Source organism: Microcaecilia unicolor, chromosome 9, assembly GCF_901765095.1.
Source record: "Microcaecilia unicolor chromosome 9, aMicUni1.1, whole genome shotgun sequence".
Taxonomy (NCBI): Eukaryota; Metazoa; Chordata; class Amphibia; order Gymnophiona; family Siphonopidae; genus Microcaecilia; species Microcaecilia unicolor.
Window position 1 is genome coordinate 138295489 of NC_044039.1, and position 19379 is coordinate 138314867.

Consider the following 19379-nt stretch of genomic DNA (forward strand, 5'->3'; position numbering starts at 1 on the left):
TTGGTGTAATAAGTGGCATTTAAAATTTTCTTTTTTTTTTTTTTCTTAGATATGATTATTATTGCATAATGTCTACTTATTTTTCTTTCAAAGAATATTCTTGAATGTATATGTGAAATTCAATAAAGATTGCGATTAAAATAAACAGCTGAACTGAAGCATGACATCAGGCATCTTGTAACTTAATATTGTGTAAAACAAATGTAAATTGGTTAAATGAGATGGTGTAACCTTGTTTTCAGAGTCTTGGTGTTGCTGATTTTGTTCAGTATTGCCTGAGGTGTAGTAGCCTTTGATCTTAAAAGTATTCTCTTGCAGCAGGAGGCGGCTCAGGCTTCATCAAAGGAGTGCAATTATGACCTGATTCCCCTTGTAATTTTGGAGTCTTAATATGATGGTGCAGATCTATGGTTTACTTGAGAGGTAATTTGGGAGTTTAATAGGGTTAAATTCCAAAAGTCATTAAAATCTCAAAAATGTATCCTTTGGCCTGAACACTAGGAAAAGGCTAAAAATATGGGAATCCTTGTCACTTTGTCACAATTTTTATTTATTTAAAAGACCTTGCCTTCTTGGTCTCAAATATTGCCACAGGCAGTTTATCTACCACTAATAGTTAAAAATACAACTGTAGTAGAGATGCACAAAAATAAAGTGCGATATAAAATAATAGAAAAAAAATTTTAATGTCTGTTGCTGACATTGTTGCTTTATGAAGGATGCTCTTTCATGATCTATGCTGCCAAGAGCAGGCCATGGCTATTTAACTACACCTTTAAAGAGCTAGCTACACATTTCAGCACAAAATTGAATTTATAGAACCAAGACATTTAGGAAATCCCAATAGAGAAGTTTCAACAGTGGAAAAAGAAAGCCAGGAAAGTTTAAGGGGATAACTGAGTAAAGGATGCAAATTATCCCTGTCCACTTCTAAGCAGTTTGTAGATGCAGGGAAAAAACACAATTCCTTGTCATCAAGCAGATGTAGCCATTACAGATGGGTTGTGTCCATCAACCAGCAGAGGGAGATAGAGAGCACACTTTTTTCAGTGCCTCATACCAGCTTGCTCCACTGCCTCTCTTCAGTATTCTCTATCTCCCCTAGCAGAGTGGCTGCAGCTTCTTCGAGCTCCATCTAAAATCTGCCTGGAGGTTGCTCCTGTGTTTTTGCCAGTTGTTAGCAGGGGTGTTGGAGGCTATAGCAGCTTCACTTTAAAGGCACATAGGTTCGCCCTTTCCCTGCCTTACCCATACCTTCGTGGATGTGGACACATTGCTTAGCTTTCCCTGTCCTTCCCCACCAACAGTGGATGCAGGCACATAGGTTTGCCCTTTCCCTGCCTTTCCCACTCACCTGAGCCTCCGGAGTTCTATTTACCTCTGTTTTCCTCACAGCATTAAAAAAAAAAAAAAAAAAGGAACAGAGATTTTCCTTGCCTTTTTCTGTGGGACCGGAGCTGTGATACTCGGTCCAGTGATGTAAGAGTGTTTTCTGACTCCTCCGGGGTGGGCCCGTGATCGGGGAGATTTGGCGTGAACCGCCTTTTGAATTTTACCGCCGTTTTCGGCGATGGCTGCGGAGACGGTAAAGCGCTGTTCCAAGTGTGGCAAGCGCAGATCAGCAGCGGAACTCTGTAAATCGTGCTGTACAGACGTTAGAGCCGGCCCGAGCATGGTGAGCGACGATTCTTCGCGCTCTGAGCTGGCAGCGGACGCCATTTTGAATTTACCACATGGCGTAACCTCCGCTGAGACGGGGAGGCCTCGGAGTGAGGCTGATATGAGAGCTACTAGCCTCGGCAGAGATCCGGGTGCCCAGGGTGAGTTTTTCTCCCCTGATTTTGTCTTATTAATGCATAAAGCATACATGCTTAAGAGAGCTCTCCCACAAAGCCCTGCAGGGGCCTCTTCTAATGCCCCCCCCCCCCGGTGGATTCTAGCCTGGGTATGCCCTCTGAGGCGCTATTCCCTGATAATTAGCAGAATATGAAGCGCAGAAGGGCTCTTCCCCCTTCAGAGAGTGCTGCACCTCCATTTTCCCCCCCGTGGTCGGGCTGCGAGGATTCAGAGGACTCTGGCAGGCCTTCATGGTCTGAGGAGCCAGAGTCTGGTGCAGAAGTGACTCAGGATCTGGACGAGCCCTCCGCGGTGAGGATTTTCCACCGTGATGAGCTGCCAGCGCTTATTTCTGATGCCCTGCAGGCTCTCTCTATTGAGGACCCTGCCAGTGGCACAGCCTCCTCTGTGAATCCTAGGATGGCTAGTACCAAAAAGCCTGCTCGAGCCTTTCCTTTGCATGACTCCATCCAAGAGCTTATTTTGGCTCAATGGGCTGACTCCGAGGGGCCTTTGAAAGTTTCCAGGGCTATGGGGCAATTATACCCTCTGAGTGAGGAGCATACAGCTCGCTTTGCTATGCCTAAAGTGGATGCCCTAGTCACAGCTGTGACAAAGAGAACTACCCTCCCTGTTGAAGGAGGTGTTGCCCTGAAGGATATTCATGACCGTAGACTGGAATCAGCACTTAAACGGTCATTTGAAATTGCAGGTCTCACTATTCGGGCGTCTGCATGCAGTTGTTATGCTGCTAGAGCCTGCCTGGCTTGGTTGCAACAGGCAGTGGAACAGCCCGGTGATGGAGCGGAGCCCTTTTCAGATGTGGCTCCGCGGATGGAGTCGGCCTTGTCCTTTCTTGCTGACGCCCTTTATGATATTGTCAGAGCTTCGGCTAAACACATGGCAGTAGCAGTGGCGGCTCGCCGCCTTCTTTGGCTACGGCATTGGGCGGCGGACATGGCCTCTAAGCAAAGGTTGGTGAAGTTGCCCTTTCAAGGCCTTCTCCTGTTTGGTGAGGAGTTGGAGAAAATTGTGAAGGGCCTGGGTGAGGCTAAACCCCAGCGCTTGCCCAAAGATAGGCCTCGGCCTTCCTCTAAGGGTGCGGCGGTCCACTCCTCTTACAGACCTCGCTTCCGTGAAGCTCGAAGGTACCGCCTGGGGCGTTCTGCTCTTCACATGCTCGTTTTCAGCAGAGGAACTCCTTTCGCTCGGACAAACATTCCATAGCCACTGGCTCAAGGCCTGGAGTTCAGGGGCGACCCTCTCAATGATGGTGCGCCGGCCCTCTCCTCGAGTCCTGTCATCAGAGGATGTCTTTCCCTCTTTGCCGAGGAGTGGGCCAACATTTCCTCAGATCAGTGGGTCTTGGACCTGGTCAGAGATGGTTTCAGAATAGAATTCGACGCCCCTGTAAGAGATGTGTTTGTGGAGTCCCGATGCGGTTCTGCTGCCAAACGGGCAGTGGTAGAGGAGACTTTGCAAGGTCTGATTCAGATAGGGGCCATGTCCCCGGTACCTCCCGCCGAACACGGCTGCGGCCTTTACTCCATCTACTTTGTGGTGCCGCGAAAAGGAGGGTCTTTTCGCCCTATTCTGGGCTTAAAAGAATTAAACAAGTCCCTGAGAGTGTGGCATTTTCACGTGGAAACCCTGCGCTCCGTCATTGCGGCGGTACAGCCAGGAGAGTTTCTCACGTCTCTGGACCTGAAAGAAGCTTACTTGCACATACCAATTTGGCCCCCGCACCAGACGTTTCTGAGGTTTGCGGTGATGGGAAAGCATTTCCAGTGCCTTTTGGCCTTGCCACAGCTCCCCGCACCTTTTCGAAGGTTATGGTGGTAGTAGCTGCCTTTCTAAGGCGAGAGGGTATTCGGGTTCACCCGTACCTGGACGACTGGCTCATTTGAGCAAACTCTGCTGCAGAGAGTCAGCATGTAACAGCCAGAGTGGTCTCAGTACTTCAATCTCTGGGCTGGGTCGTCAATTTGGCCAAAAGTAACCTGACCCCCTCGCAGTCTCTAGAATATTTGGGGGCCAGGTTCAACACAGCCTCGGGGTATGTGTACCTACCCGAGCAAAGGCAGTGCAAGCTTCAGAATCAGGTCTGTCTGCTCCTGAGGATGCCACGCCCGTGAGCTTGGGACATTGTCCAGCTGCTTAGATCGATGACGGCCACCATGGAACTGGTGCCCTGGGCGAGAGCGCACCTGAGACCTCTACAGTATGCTCTACTCCAAAGATGGTCTCCAGTATCTCAGGATTATCAATGCAGACTCTCTTGGCTCCCTGCACCCCGACTCAGTATGGAGTGGTGGCTCTCAGACAGCATGCTGTGGCGAGGAATGCCGCTGGCGCTCCCCGATTGGTGCCTAGTGGTGACAGATGCCAGCCTGAAAGGCTGGGGCGTACATTGCAAGGGGAAGCATGCCCAGGGTCTATGGACACCCGAGGAGTCGGAGTGGTCCATCAACCGCCTAGAGTTGAAAGCGGTGTTTCAGGCGTTTCTGGCTTTTCAAGTGACCCTGGAAGGATTGGCTGTCAGAGTGATGTCGGACAACACGACAGCAGTGGCCTACATAAATCGACAAGGCGGCACTCAGTGCAGAGAATTTGCCACTGGGCCGAGCTGCATCTACAGTTTCTGTCGGCAGCTCACATTGCAGGTCAGAGCAACGTGCAAGCCGATTATCTAAGCAGGCATCAGATCGATCCAGCGGAGTGGGAACTTACAGACGAAGTATTCCTGCAGATATGTGCCAAGTGGAGCAAGCCCTTGATGGATCTAATGGCGACATGCATCAGTGCCAAAGTCCCGTGCTTTTTCAGCAGACGGAGAGATCCTCGCTCGGCGGGGATGGATGCCTTGGCTCAACCCTGGCCTCCGGGCCTACTGTATGTGCTCCCTCCATGGCTGTTGATAGGGCGAGTGCTCCTGTGGATTCGGCTGCATCCAGGAGAAGTGGTTCTCATCGCCCCGGATTGGCCCAGGAGGCCTTGGTATGCGGACTTCCGACAGATGCTCGTAGAGGATCCCCTTCAGTTACCTCTGGTTCCCAACCTGTTGTCACAGGGTCCGGTGACCATGGAGGATGCCGGCCGATTTGGTCTTATGGCCTGGCGATTGAGAGGGCGCAATTGAGAGACAAAGGCTATTCCAATAAAGTAATTACCACTCTCCTGCAAGCCCGCAAGCATTCCACTTCCGTGGCTTATGCCAGGATTTGGCACCAGTTTGAAGTCTGGTGTGCTTCCAAAGAGATCACACCCCTGCGGGCTCCTGTCTCGCCGATTCTGGACTTTTTGCAGGATGGTGTGCAAAAAGGCTTGGCCTATAATTCCCTGCGGGTGCAAGTGGCAGCGTTGGCCTCCCTGCGTGGCAAGGTTGAAGGCGTGTCTTTAGCTGCTCATCCAGATATGGCATGGTTTCTTAGAGGGGTTCTTCGGCTCCGTCCTCCCGTGCGTGCACCTTGTCCAGCTTGGAACCTGGGGCTAGTGGTGAAAGCCCTTCAGGGTGCTCCCTTTGAACCGCTTCGGCGTGCTTCAGAGACAGATTTGACACTGAAGGCCATCTTTTTAGTGGCCATTACTTCGGCGAGATGGGTGTCAGAGCTCCAGGCGCTGTCCTGTAGAGACCCTTTTCTGCAATTTTCAGAGTCCGGGGTCACAGTTTGGACCGTGCCTTCCTTCTTGCCTAAGGTGGTTTCAGCGTTTCACCTAAACCAACCTATTTTCTTGCCCTCCTTTGTCAAGGAGGAGTTTCCAGAATCTTTTGGGCAATTGCACCTGTTGGATGTGCGCAGGACTCTGCTGCAGTATCTGCGAGTTACTAACTCTTTCAGGACCTCTGATCATCTGTTTGTTTTGCTATCAGGTCCTCGCAGAGGGTCTCCAGCATCTAAAGCCACTATTGCCCGCTGGCTCAAAGAATCTATCTTTTCAGCTTATTTGCTTGCCGGCCGGCCGGCCTCCGCCTGATGCCTTTAAGGCGCATTCCACTAGAGGAATTTCCTCTTCTTGGGCTGAAACTGGAGCACTCTCTCTTCAAGAGATTTGTAGTGCAGCAACATGGGCTTCTAAGCTCTTTTGCCCGACATTACAGGCTGGATGTGGCTGCCAGGAGGGACGCACATTTTGGAGCGCAAGTGCTGGCGCATGGTGTGGCTTGTTCCCACCCTATCTAGGGATTGCTTTGATACATCCCATCTGTAATGGCTGCATCTGCCTGATGACAAGGAAGGGAAAATTAGGTTCTTACCGTGATAATTTTCTTTCCTTTAGTCATAGCAGATGCAGCCATGATCCCTCCCTGTCTGATTGCTATCTGCTGTAAATCTATTTTAGGTTCTGTTCATATTTCCTGGAGATTCCGTCCTTGGGAGAAAGTCGGAAAACAGTCTTCAGGATTCTTGTTCAATTAAAGGAGGATGACTTAATTCCCTCCAGTTTCATGTTTTGGAGGATGAGTTTATGCCCTCCGGGAGGATGTTTCATTCCCTCCATTCTGAGTTAATGCCCTTTGTTGTAGGGATATCGTTCGCTGTGAGGAAAGCTCATGTTATTCCCATTGCGGTTTGCCATACTGCTTTGGAAGCTTCAAATACTGAAGAGAGGCAGTGGAGCAAGCTGGTATGAGGCACTGAAAAAGTGTGCTCTCTATCTCCCTCTGCTGGTTGATGGACACAACCCATCTGTAATGGCTGCATCTGCTATAACTAAAGGAAAGAAAATTATCACGATAAGAACCTAATTTTCCCTTTGAAGTGTCTGTATACAAATGCTAGAAGCCTAAAAAATAAGATGGGAGAGTTATATAGCACTAAATGAAGAGGTAGATATTATAGGCATCTCAGAGCCCTGATGGAAGGAGGACAATCAATGGGACATTGTGTTATCAGTGTACAAATTATATTGCAATGATAGAGTGGATCAAATTGGAGGGAAGGGATTGTGCTATATGTTTAGGAGGGAATCGATTCAAACAAAATAAACATTCTACATGAAACAGCGGCGTGGACTCCTTATAGATAATTTTATGTGTGAAGGGAAGGAGTCTTCTTGTTGGGCTGCACTACTGTCCGCCAGGATGGAATAAACAGATAGATGAAGAAACGTTAAAGTTGGCAAATTCAGCAACATAATAATAATGGATGATTTCAGTTTCCTCAGTATTGACTGGATAAATGTTCAATCAGGAATCCTTATGGCTGCTTCTTGGAGCAACTAGTCCAAGAGTTGACGAGGAGGAGCTATTTTAGATCCTATCCTTAGTGGAATGCAGGGCATAGTATGAGAGGTAACAGTTTTGGGTCCGCTGGGAAACGGTGATTATAACATGGTCAAATTTAAGCTGATATTTGGAGTGAAGTCTCAAAGGAAATCTACTATAGCAGCATTTAATTTTTGAAAGGAAGACTGTGATAAAATGAGAAAAACGGTTAAAAAGAAGTTTAAAAAGATTGGCTACTGTATGCCCTGTCATGGAGAGAGGAGGACTCCCAGCCCAGCAGATATGCTAGAGTGAGACCTTATAGAGTCTCTACCTAGATATGAGGTTAGTCCCATGGCACACCCTTACAGTGAAGGTAAAGATTGGGACCCCTTGAGTAGGAGGAAGTAGCCATCAGGGAAGCTACGAGGTAGGTGACGGGATGGACTAACCCATCTGGGAACTAGTGACAATTCCCTGACAGTTGGGGATGAGAGATAGGTGCCCAGTGACCGAGCAAGTACCTTCATTTGCATACAGTTTGCATAGACTGATGAACTGTGAACATTTCTTATAAATAGGACCCAAAAAGGGAGAAAAGGCTTCTTTTAGGCCCACAGAAGAAAAGCTATCCTTGCCAGGACTTGTTAGGGCTAACAGGGGGGTAGACCGCTGTAGAGCTGTAAACTCATCCTGACCTAAAGGGAGGAGCCAAGTCAGGACCCTGTGGCTGGTGGATCTGCAGCGTTGGCAGGGGTAATATTTTTAATATGAGCTAAACTGTTGCTACAGACCAATTGAGGGGGACGGTCCTTGAGACAGCTTGTAGTGGCGAAACATGGTCATGTTGGACGTTATGTTCCCTGTCTGACAATGCTCTGCTATAAGATGTGTATAATTTGAATTTGTAATTAAGGAAATTTGATAATACAAGATGAAAAAGCTTGTGTTCAGAAGTAAAAGGATTGAGCAGTTTGTACAAATATATTAGGCAAAAAATATATACTTGAGAACCGATGACGAGGTAGGTGCAGCCAAATCTTGCAACAGTGTAAAATCGCTGGCAAGTTGCACCGCTGAGGTTTTCAGTTAAATTCACCTCACCAACCCACTCAGTTATGAAAATCCACCTCTATAACTACCCTAATCACTCTCTTCCTTCTTCTCTCTTCCCTACTTAATCTCTGCACAATACTAACTGTATCTGATATCTTGGAATGACATTGTTAACAACTATGTAAGCCACATTGAGCCTGCAAATAGGTGGGAAAATGTGGGATACAAATGCAATAAATAAAAATAAAAAAAATAATTTATATTATTTATTGTGATCTGCCATTGAAGAATTTTTGCAAGCGGACATTGTGTTTGTTCTTAGACATATCTGTTTACCTTGTTGAGGAGTTGCCTTCAGAGCTATGATACTGAATGGTGCTAGTTGCAAAGGAGAGTCTGCGTGGAAATCCCTGCAAGTGATTAGAAGGGCCTTAAGGTCTTTCAAAGCGCTCAGAATTATCCATGTTGGCACCATCAAATGACTTCACCCAGAAGTGTGTCTGTCCTGTTGTCTAAAGGAATTCTCTGCTGACTGACCTGTGGGGTCAGTCAGCTGAGAATTCCTCCCATGAAGAGCTTAAAAGTCTAACTGGGTACCTGAGATAACAGGAAATGAACTGATTTACCAGGATCACAGCAACTGTCAGTGACAGAATATTCTTTCTTATAAATTCTGTTTTATTATGATTTTATTGTTTTATGCTGTGTTTTGTGTTTGTTTTAAACCACCTCAGTGTCCCTGGTAGAAGGCAAATATATTGGACATAATAAACATTATGACATGACTCTTGCTTTGTTTGCATACTTTGGTACACTCAAGTTTATTGCTGAGTTCTATTATAGAAATATGAGACTCTTGGTCAGCTTCAGCAAGAACATTTTGGCATTGGTGTTGCAGAGACCAGTCTAGCCAGTCTTTATTTTTGTACTTGTTTATCTTCCTCCTTGAGTTGTGTTTTTATTCTTCTGTCATTTACCAGCAGACTTGCCTGCCTTGTAGTTATAGGGATAGTTAGAATAAAAATTGAGAGGCCCAGTTAGGGGACAAATGGCCTGGTGACAAGAGTTTGAAATAAACACTGTCTTTGGAGAGGCCAGCAGCAGACATGTGCTATCTAGCCTTCTTGTTCTCGTTTCCTAAGTTACCTTCCTACTTAGGAAGAAAATGACCTCCCGCAATTGTTAACAGCATATAATGATTAAATGCTGTCTCCAAGCTGTTGTATGTTCAATTGAATGACTTGCATTTGAGTTCTCCAGTGTAGGAAAGCATATTGTTGAATTTTGGCCCAATGTTTAAGTAACAAAACTGTAGATCTCTTAACAGTAGTTAAGTGTAGTAGTAGTAGTAGTTTAGTAATAGGTAAAGCACATTCATAAAGTTACGCTGTCTTGTAGATAGTCAAAATAAATGACTAGAAATGGTGCTGGAATTTTAGGGCCTATTTTCAAGTGTAGCTATTAACCTGAGTTAGTCCAAATATATAAAATGGATGGTCTTAGGAACAAGTGGGCTAATCTTTCACACTGTTGATGATTCAGTGCACTTTGGGTGATGACTTCGCTAAAAACCAATGTTAGTCTACTTTTCCCGTAGGTAAATATTGATGTCTCGATGTAGTAAATCAAAAAACCTGCAATGGCAAAATTGACGGTTAGCCCAATTGTCCATAAGACCATCAAATTACTTTAAAGCAGAAACGCAGCCTGCCATATATTGCCAATCCACACTGTGTTTCTGCTTTGCCACAATTATACAATAAAATTACTGCAATCTTGGTCAGAATTATTAAATGTTTGTTACGCTCTGCTACACTTCTCCAGGATGGGTCGGTTTCTGTTTCCTAACCCAGCAGCAGCCATCTTGGCTAGCTCAGGAGGGGGCAGCCATCTTGTCTAAACGAGAACAGGAAGAAACTCCATATCTGGTCGTGGGAAGATCTCCTATGGGGGCTGCCATGTTGGATGCACCTGAGTTTGGTTTGCTCTGATTGCTTCACTATTTAAAGCACTGCCTCCAGTCCTTCTTCGCTTCGGCCTCAATTGTTCTGAGGAGTTGCTGTCAGAGTGCTGTTCGCCGACTATCTCCTGTTCCTGATTTCCTTTGTATCGGACCTTGGCTAGTTCTTGGATTTCGCTTGTTTGCTGCCTGCCTTGACCCTAGACTGAGTTTTGACTATTCTTGCCTATTCGGAGTTCTGGTGCTGGACTGTGTCTGTTTTCTTGCCATCCTGGTCAGCGGCTGTGCAACCCCGCCGGTTCCAGAAGTCCTGGTGGCCACCTGCAGCTGAGGGCTCAACTCTCGGTGAACGGTGGTCGCTTCCCAGGTGAAGCTAGGGGTTGTCTGGCTGCCTGACCGAGTACGGCATCTCTCCATCTTCGCCGTGCTCAGTCGGGGCACAAGGGCTCACACATCTCCAGTCATAACAGTGTTTTACCTTTTTTGTTCACTGGACTGAATTATTTGACTCCTGAGGAGGTGCTTCTCTGTGCCGAATCATAGGACTGCGTCGAGTTTACTGTCCATATTTTAATAAATGATTGCCCTTGTGTTGGAACTTGATTGGTCTTCTCCCATGACCACTGTTAGCGCAGCCAAATTTACTTGCAAACTCAGGAGGAGGTAGTAAGTACAGCTACACTATTGGCAGTCTGGTGGCACAGCTGCTAAAATCTAATAGGCAGTGCACCTCCTGGCTTCCTGATTCATCCATACATTGGAAACCCCCTCCCTGTATATGTCCCTGACTCAAAACCCCACTTGCCATCACATAAGTTCTGCTCCCCTGAGCATTGTGGTAGTGTTTTTCCTCTGCTTCTGCTTGGGTCGATGCAGAATCCAAAATGACACCAATGACCCCTAGCAGTAATCTTAGGGTTTATTATTTTGATATACTGCTTTTCTTGAAGGCATTGCAAGGTAGTGTACATATTAAAAAAAAGAACAGAAAGGAACACTTATGCTGATACCGCTAGGGGTCATGCTTCCTCCATATATGGAAGGATGACCCTTAGTGGTAGTACCATGAGACTACTGCTAGGAGTCATCAGCGCAATTTTGGATTCTGGCACTGATGCAGGCAGCAGTATAGGGGGATATCTGGTGCCTGGAATCCATTTACACCAAGGAGGTTAGATTGAGAACAGGAGATGGCATCTAGCCCATTATGGGGGCTGAAGTAAGTAAGGTGGAGCTTGCAGCCATTTTAGTTCACCTAAAACAATGGCAAATGCTATTTATTTATTTATTATGACAACAATTGAAAACAATAGCAAAAGCTTATTAAAAAAAAATAATGGACTGTGTGGTCATTTGTAAAAATTCTGGGGACCACACTTATGAAAAGATATAAATGAGTCAGTCCAAAGGACGGGTACAAAATTAGTCAGTGGTCTTTTTTTTTTTTTTTTTTTTTTTAATGATTAAATCATTTTTATTGATTGTAACTGACAAACAGCTACTTGTCGAAAAAGGTACATACAAGAATTGTCATCCAACAAATTCAATCAACATATCAAGTTACAGTGTGGCATTTGTAGTTTCTCCCCCTCCCACCTTCTCGGTGCCCACTGATACTCCGTGTACATTGTCACACCCCAATATTTACAAGTATAACGAAAGCAACAGCTAACAATCGTCTGGCTAGATTACTCTAGAATAAACTCTTTTTATTATCACTGCAACGTGTGTGAGTTACCTAAACTGTATTAACCCTGAGGTGTATCCCCCCCTACCCACCTACCCTGCCTGTCCCTCCCTCTGCCCTTCCCCCCCCCTTGCTCCATTATGAGTTCAACGATACATGTTGTTCGGGTCTCTCAGTGGTCAAATGTGATGGTATCTATCATTACGTCCTGTATGCCTAAAAAAAAAAAATATATATATATACAGTGGGGGAAATAAGTATTTGATCCCTTGCTGATTTTGTAAGTTTGCCCACTGACAAAGACATGAGCAGCCCATAATTGAAGGGTAGGTTATTGGTAACAGTGAGAGATAGCACATCACAAATTAAATCCGGAAAATCACATTGTGGAAAGTATATGAATTTATTTGCATTCTGCAGAGGGAAATTATTTGATCCCCCACCAACCAGTAAGAGATCTGGCCCCTACAGACCAGGTAGATGCTCCAAATCAACTCGTTACCTGCATGACAGACAGCTGTCGGCAATGGTCACCTGTATGAAAGACACCTGTCCACAGACTCAGTGAATCAGTCAGACTCTAACCTCTACAAAATGGCCAAGAGCAAGGAGCTGTCTAAGGATGTCAGGGACAAGATCATACACCTGCACAAGGCTGGAATGGGCTACAAAACCATCAGTAAGACGCTGGGCGAGAAGGAGACAACTGTTGGTGCCATAGTAAGAAAATGGAAGAAGTACAAAATGACTGTCAATCGACAAAGATCTGGGGCTCCACGCAAAATCTCACCTCGTGGGGTATCCTTGATCATGAGGAAGGTTAGAAATCAGCCTACAACTACAAGAGGGGAACTTGTCAATGATCTCAAGGCAGCTGGGACCACTGTCACCACGAAAACCATTGGTAACACATTACGACATAACGGATTGCAATCCTGCAGTGCCCGCAAGGTCCCCCTGCTCCGGAAGGCACATGTGACGGCCCGTCTGAAGTTTGCCAGTGAACACCTGGATGATGCCGAGAGTGATTGGGAGAAGGTGCTGTGGTCAGATGAGACAAAAATTGAGCTCTTTGGCATGAACTCAACTCGCCGTGTTTGGAGGAAGAGAAATGCTGCCTATGACCCAAAGAACACCGTCCCCACTGTCAAGCATGGAGGTGGAAATGTTATGTTTTGGGGGTGTTTCTCTGCTAAGGGCACAGGACTACTTCACCGCATCAATTGGAGAATGGATGGGGCCATGTACCGTACAATTCTGAGTGACAACCTCCTTCCCTCCGCCAGGGCCTTAAAAATGGGTCGTGGCTGGGTCTTCCAGCACGACAATGACCCAAAACATACAGCCAAGGCAACAAAGGAGTGGCTCAGGAAGAAGCACATTAGGGTCATGGAGTGGCCTAGCCAGTCACCAGACCTTTATCCCATTGAAAACTTATGGAGGGAGCTGAAGCTGCGAGTTGCCAAGCGACAGCCCAGAACTCTTAATGATTTAGAGATGATCTGCAAAGAGGAGTGGACCAAAATTCCTCCTGACATGTGTGCAAACCTCATCATCAACTACAGAAGACGTCTGACCGCTGTGCTTGCCAACAAGGGTTTTGCCACCAAGTATTAGGTCTTGTTTGCCAGAGGGATTAAATACTTATTTCCCTCTGCAGAATGCAAATAAATTCATATACTTTCCACAATGTGATTTTCCGGATTTAATTTGTGATGTGCTATCTCTCACTGTTACCAATAACCTACCCTTCAATTATGGGCTGCTCATGTCTTTGTCAGTGGGCAAACTTACAAAATCAGCAAGGGATCAAATACTTATTTCCACCACTGTATATATATACTGTCAGAGTGATGTGGTCTGGACCAGAGGCCCTCTTATCAGAAAGTATTATACAACCTGCGCCGCTATCAACAGGCTCTCTGCTTAGTGACCGGACCCACAGGGCACCAGAGAGGAGTCAAAAATTCAGCAATAAACTTCGCGCCCTGGACGGGAGAGTGACCCAAAGCACCTCCCATTGTGCCCTAAACCTAAGGCCCGCAGGGCTTTCCAAATCAGTCACTCCACACTGGTCTATTCTCATTTGTTTCACTAACTGTGCGACCATATCTGTAGAGGGGGTATTTCCTTTGCTTTCCAAAATTGCAAAATAGTAGTTATTTCAAAATATATGGCCATCTTTGCAAATGCCCTAAAGCCCTCCGGGGGTTCTGCAGTGTACTTAAAATTATTAAATAAAATTAAAGGTTCACAAACAAGGGTACAATTCCATAATTGGTCTACCCCCCCTCATAACCTGCCTCCAGAACCACTCCACATAGGGACAACTCCAGAACATATGCCCCAAAGTGGCCGCACCCTGATTGCATTTTGGGTAGGTTCCTTCGGCAGCAAACCCCGCCTTTGTGCTCTGTGAGGAGATGTATGTGTTCTAAGCAGCCATCGATATAGCCTCTCTCTGTGGTATGGAAACCCGCTGCTTGTAGATAGATTTCAAATATGACCTACAGTCCAAATCCTTTGACCACTCCTGCGCGAGCTGCAGGAAACCTAATTCTGCTGTCGTATCCTTAAGTTTTTGGTGGTGGAATCTCAGTGGTACTGGAAGGTGCGCTCCCTCAGTGGTCTTTTTAATAAAGCGTATAGACAAGGCTCTCGGGGATCCTTTTACCAAGCAGCGGTAAAAAGGGCCCTGCGGTATCAACGGAGACTGTTTTTGTCATGCACCAGGCCCCTTTTTACCTGCGTGGGTAAAAAGCCCCTAAAAAAGACATGGCCGTGCGGTAAGATTATTCTTCCCACATGGCCATGCGGGTGGGGGGGGGGGGGAGTACTTACCACCCATTCAGGTGGCGGTAAGAGCTCCTGTGGTAACTGGGCAGCACTTGGCATTGCCTGATTATTGTTACCGCCTCGCTAGAAATTATGGAATTATTTTCTGTAGTGCTGGAAATGGGGTGCGCTCAAGGTAGAACTACCGCCAGTGGCCATGTTGGGCTGGTGGTAGTTCCGGGTTGCCATGTGTTAAGCCCATTGCCACATGGCAACCCTTTAGTAAAAGGGCCCCTCTGTGTGTATATTTTGGAAGAAAGGCAGGAGAGAGGGAATATGATAGATGTTTTTAAATGCCTCTGAAGGAAATATAAATATACTATAAGACAAACCAAAAGACAATACTACAAAACTGAAATTGGACCAAATTACAAAGACACACACAAACTCTTTCAACTCGTGAATAAATTATTAGATACCACTCCAGTCACCAACAACAGCAAAGACACACCAGGAGCTGACGACTTGGCGAAGTACCTCAAGGAGAAAATCATACAACTGTGACTCAAAATACCTGTCAGCCCCATCGATTACACCGCACTCCTAGACTGCCTAGACCCAGACCCTGGAGTTTACCCAGCAGACAGAATCTGGACTGAATTCACAATACTACCAGAATACCTTATCTCAGAAATGCTTAAAAGATTCGCAAAATCTCACTGCAAATTAGATATATGCCCAAACAACCTCATGAAGTCGGCCCCTCAACAATTTATAACGGACCTAACAAACCACGTGAACTTTATGCTACAAAATGGACTCTTCCCAAGGGAGAAAGGTAACATTTTACTCACCCCCATACCCAAGGATGCAAAGAAAAATGCTAATGAACTAACGAACTATAGACCAGTAGCATCCATTCCCTTAATTACCAAAATAACAGAAGGTATGGTGACCAAACAACTCGCAGAGTATCTGAACAAGTTCTCAATATTACACGATTCCCAGTCAGGATTTTGCTCTAATCACAGTACTGAAACCGTACTAGTTACGCTCATGACCAAACTCAAACAATTGATAACAAACGGGAATAACATACTACTGTTACAATTCGACATGTCAAGCGCATTTGACATGGTTGACCATGGAATTTTATTACACTTCCTCGAATACTTCGGAATCAGAGGCAACGTCCTCAATTGGTTTCAGGGGTTCCTAACTACACGCTCTTATCAAGTGACATCAAATTCGGCTACATCAGCTACATGGACACCGGAATGTGGAGTTCCACAGGGATCCCCTCTCTCACCGACCATATTCAACCTAATGATGACACCCTTGGCCATACTACTATCGAATCACAACTTAAACCCATATATATACGCTGATGATGTAACGATCTTCATCCCATTCAAACAAGATCTAAGGGAAATCTCCAACGAAATCAATCAAAGCCTACACATCACGAATTCCTGGGCAGATGCATTTCAGCTGAAACTTAATGCAGAAAAAAACCCAATGCCTAGTACTCACCTCACAATACAGTAAGAATAAATTCACCACCATCAACACACCTAAACTAAATCTACCAGTTTCGGACACCCAAAAAATTCTTGGAGTCACCATTGATTGACACCTAACACTTGAGAACCATGCGAAAAACATAACTAAAAAGATGTTTCATTCAATGTGGAAACTAAAAAGAATTAAACCATTTTTTCCAAGGACTGTCTTCCGCAATCTGGTACAATCATTAGTACTCAGTCATCTGGACTATTGTAACTCACTCTACGCTGGCTGCAAAGAGCAAATACTTAAAAAAACTCCAGACAGCCCAGAACACGGCAGCCAGACTAATATTTGGCAAATCAAAATACGAAAGCGCGAAACCCCTACGAGAAAAACTACACTGGCTCCCACTTAAAGAACGCATCACGTTGAAACTTTGTACCCTAGTCCATAAAATCATCCATGGTGATGCCCCAGCCTACGTGTCAGACCTAATAGAACTACCACCCAGGAACGCAACAAATTCTTCTCGCACATTCCTCAATCTTCATCCTCCCAGGTGTAAAGGTCTGAAATACAAACTAATGCACGCATCTACCTTTTCCTATATGAGCACACAGCTATGGAACGCGTTGCCACATAACCTGAAAACGATCCATGAATTGACCAATTTCCGTAAACTATTGAAAACTTATCTCTTCGACACGATATATCACAAAGATTAACATGTGCAACTGTACAATCTTTAATATATCCAGAAATGACTCATAATGTCTTTTGCTTTAACACAATCATGTATTTCACCAACATGTAACCCAAAGCCCTCTGTAAAACCAAATGTATATTCTCTTCTACTTCCAGTATCCATGACGAATTGTAAGCCACATTGAGCCTGCAAAGAGGTGGGATAATGTGGGATACAAATGCAATAAATACTGTACAGGAGGTGAGCCTCTTTCAAATGAAGGAAACCCTGGAATGAGAGGGCATAAGATGAAGTTAAGAGGTTATAGGCTCAGGAGTAATCTAAGGAAATACTTTTTCACGGAAAGGGTGGTTGATGCGTGAAATCGTCTCCCAGTGGAGGTGGTAGAGACGAGGACTGTTTGAATTTAAGAAAGCATGGGACAGGCACATGGGATCTCTTAGGAAAAAGAGGAGATAGTGGTTGCTGTGGATGGGCAGACTGGATAGGCCATTTGGCTCTTGTCTGCCGTTATATTTCTATGTTGGATAGGCAGTGCCTTAAAAAGTGGTTTTATTGTTTTAAATTTATTTGACAGCTTGTCTTATCTAGATTTAAAGATAATTAAATAAAATTGAATATCACTAAAACAGCTTAAAAAATTATTGTAGCTGGTAGAAACAGCATAATAAACTATGTATTTTGTGCTCATTTTTCTGCACTGTTCTATAGAATACAGTAATACATGACCAATAAAAATGCTACCAACAATAAAGAACAACAGTGTGGATGCAGCAGCTGATAGGTTTTGCTTACTTTGTTTTGGGTGTACAGGGATGACTGCTGTGCAGGGGAGGCGGGGCTGAGTTGGCTTGTCTTGCCGTCTCCTGGTCTCAATCTAACCTCCTTGATTTACACCACCAATGCTGACCCCTGGGTAGGTCATGGTGGCGGGGGATATAGGGATCAAGGGTTGGTGCTTGACTTGAGGGTTAGGTTCATGTGTCGGGGGGGGGGCAGATTCTTGGGAAGGTTGGGTTGAGGTTTTTATGTTGGGGGAATATGTCGGGGGGGGGGGGGGGGTGGTTGTGCCCTGGAGGGGGGATCAAGAGTGCTGATTGGGTGAATAGTGTGTGTGTGTGTGGGGGCTATGAATGTGTAGTTCTGCAGCAGGTAGGTGTACTGTGGACTGTCAGTGCGGGTCGCATTGCATGCTTGGGCTAATAAAGCAGTAACATGGTGGCTGTGCACAAATAGGGTGCTTTGTGGTAGATGCAGGACATGCTCCCTGCACTTACCATATAGCCTTTGCACTTAATGCATATTAACTTTTGTGGTAAACAAGTGCTAATTGCAGAACTTGCTGCACGTTAGTAAGAGAGCCCCACTGTATTGCTCATTGGCCATCTAGGGCTACCACAGTCCTTGGGCTTGCATGTGCAGCCTCTGTGATGTGCCCAGGACTGCTCAGGGATGAACCTGGGTAACAAGGGCTTCAGCATTCAGTGCTACAGTCTGAAGCATGGGACTGGCCCTGGCTTAGAGGAAGTACATGTATTTTTAAAATAGCAGTTTGAAACTAGGAAATGTTTTATGAGGTATAGCTATAATTGTAAATTAATTTTCATTAATATATGAGTTAGCTGACAAGAATGCAGTTGCATAAAGAAGCTGTTGAAAGTAAAATGAATGCTGATTTTGTTTCCCCTTGGGAATTAGAGCAGTGGTATCTCTCTTGGGGTATTTTTGTTGAAGCAAAAATAAATAGTTTTAAATAGTTTAAAGTAAAATCAACATAAAAAAACATTTTTAGGCTGTGACATCTGTGAGCATTTTTATTTATTTAAATTTGAAGGGTGTCCAAAAAAAGGTGCAGCTGACACACTTCTGTTAACCCCCCCCCCCCCCATCCCCCCACAAAAAATTCCTTTATGCCTTTTCTGACTGTTCAAAACTTTCTGGTTATTGTCTGGGCTTAGGGGATAGTCTTGCATCTCCATGTAGATTATAGTGAGGGAAGGTAAGAAGAAAAAAATAAAAGAAAAAGTGGTATTTGTAAACATATCTCTGCACTTTTCTTTTATACTGGGTGTGAAACCTATTTTAATAAGTGTCTGTCTGTTTTTTCTTTTTATGGGCTCTTTTGTTGTAAGATAGTTTGCAGTAGAGAGACAAACAGGTCTGTTGTGAAGGAGGAGGGGAGCCTTACTCTGCAGATGTAAACAGAAGACTGAGTCTGTACATGTACTCATTTGCTTGGAGATTCATAAGATCTCCTCTGAACTTCTGGTGATTAAATCCATGCACTGGCTATACTTTCTCTGTATTGCTTATCTGAAGTCATTGGGTTTTGTGAAACAGGAAGTAGTGGTGCCCTACACCAAATGGTTTCCTCTTGCAAAAATATTTGTTGCCTCCTAAGCCAGTGGTTTTTACTGGCACATGCCTAGCTATTCAGGGTTTATGAGTATCCATGAGGACAATGCATGAGATAGATATCTATCTCATGCATATGCATTGTGGATATCCTGAAAAACTGTCTGGGTTATCCTGAGGAAGAGCTGGAGAATCACTGTTCTAAACAGTATTTGCATTTATCCTGTACATGCAGGCTGAACGACAATAGATTTATCCTGTCATCAGATATGTGGAAGAATTTGTCTTT

The 19379-nt window shown here is 45.1% G+C and overlaps 1 protein-coding gene across 1 annotated transcript in view; it reads left to right on the forward strand.

Moving 5' to 3' along the window:
* The window catches only part of STARD9 (StAR related lipid transfer domain containing 9), a 258736-nt gene that overhangs the window by 25947 nt on the left and 213410 nt on the right, over positions 1–19379 (forward strand). The gene's annotated exons all lie outside the window — the stretch shown is intronic.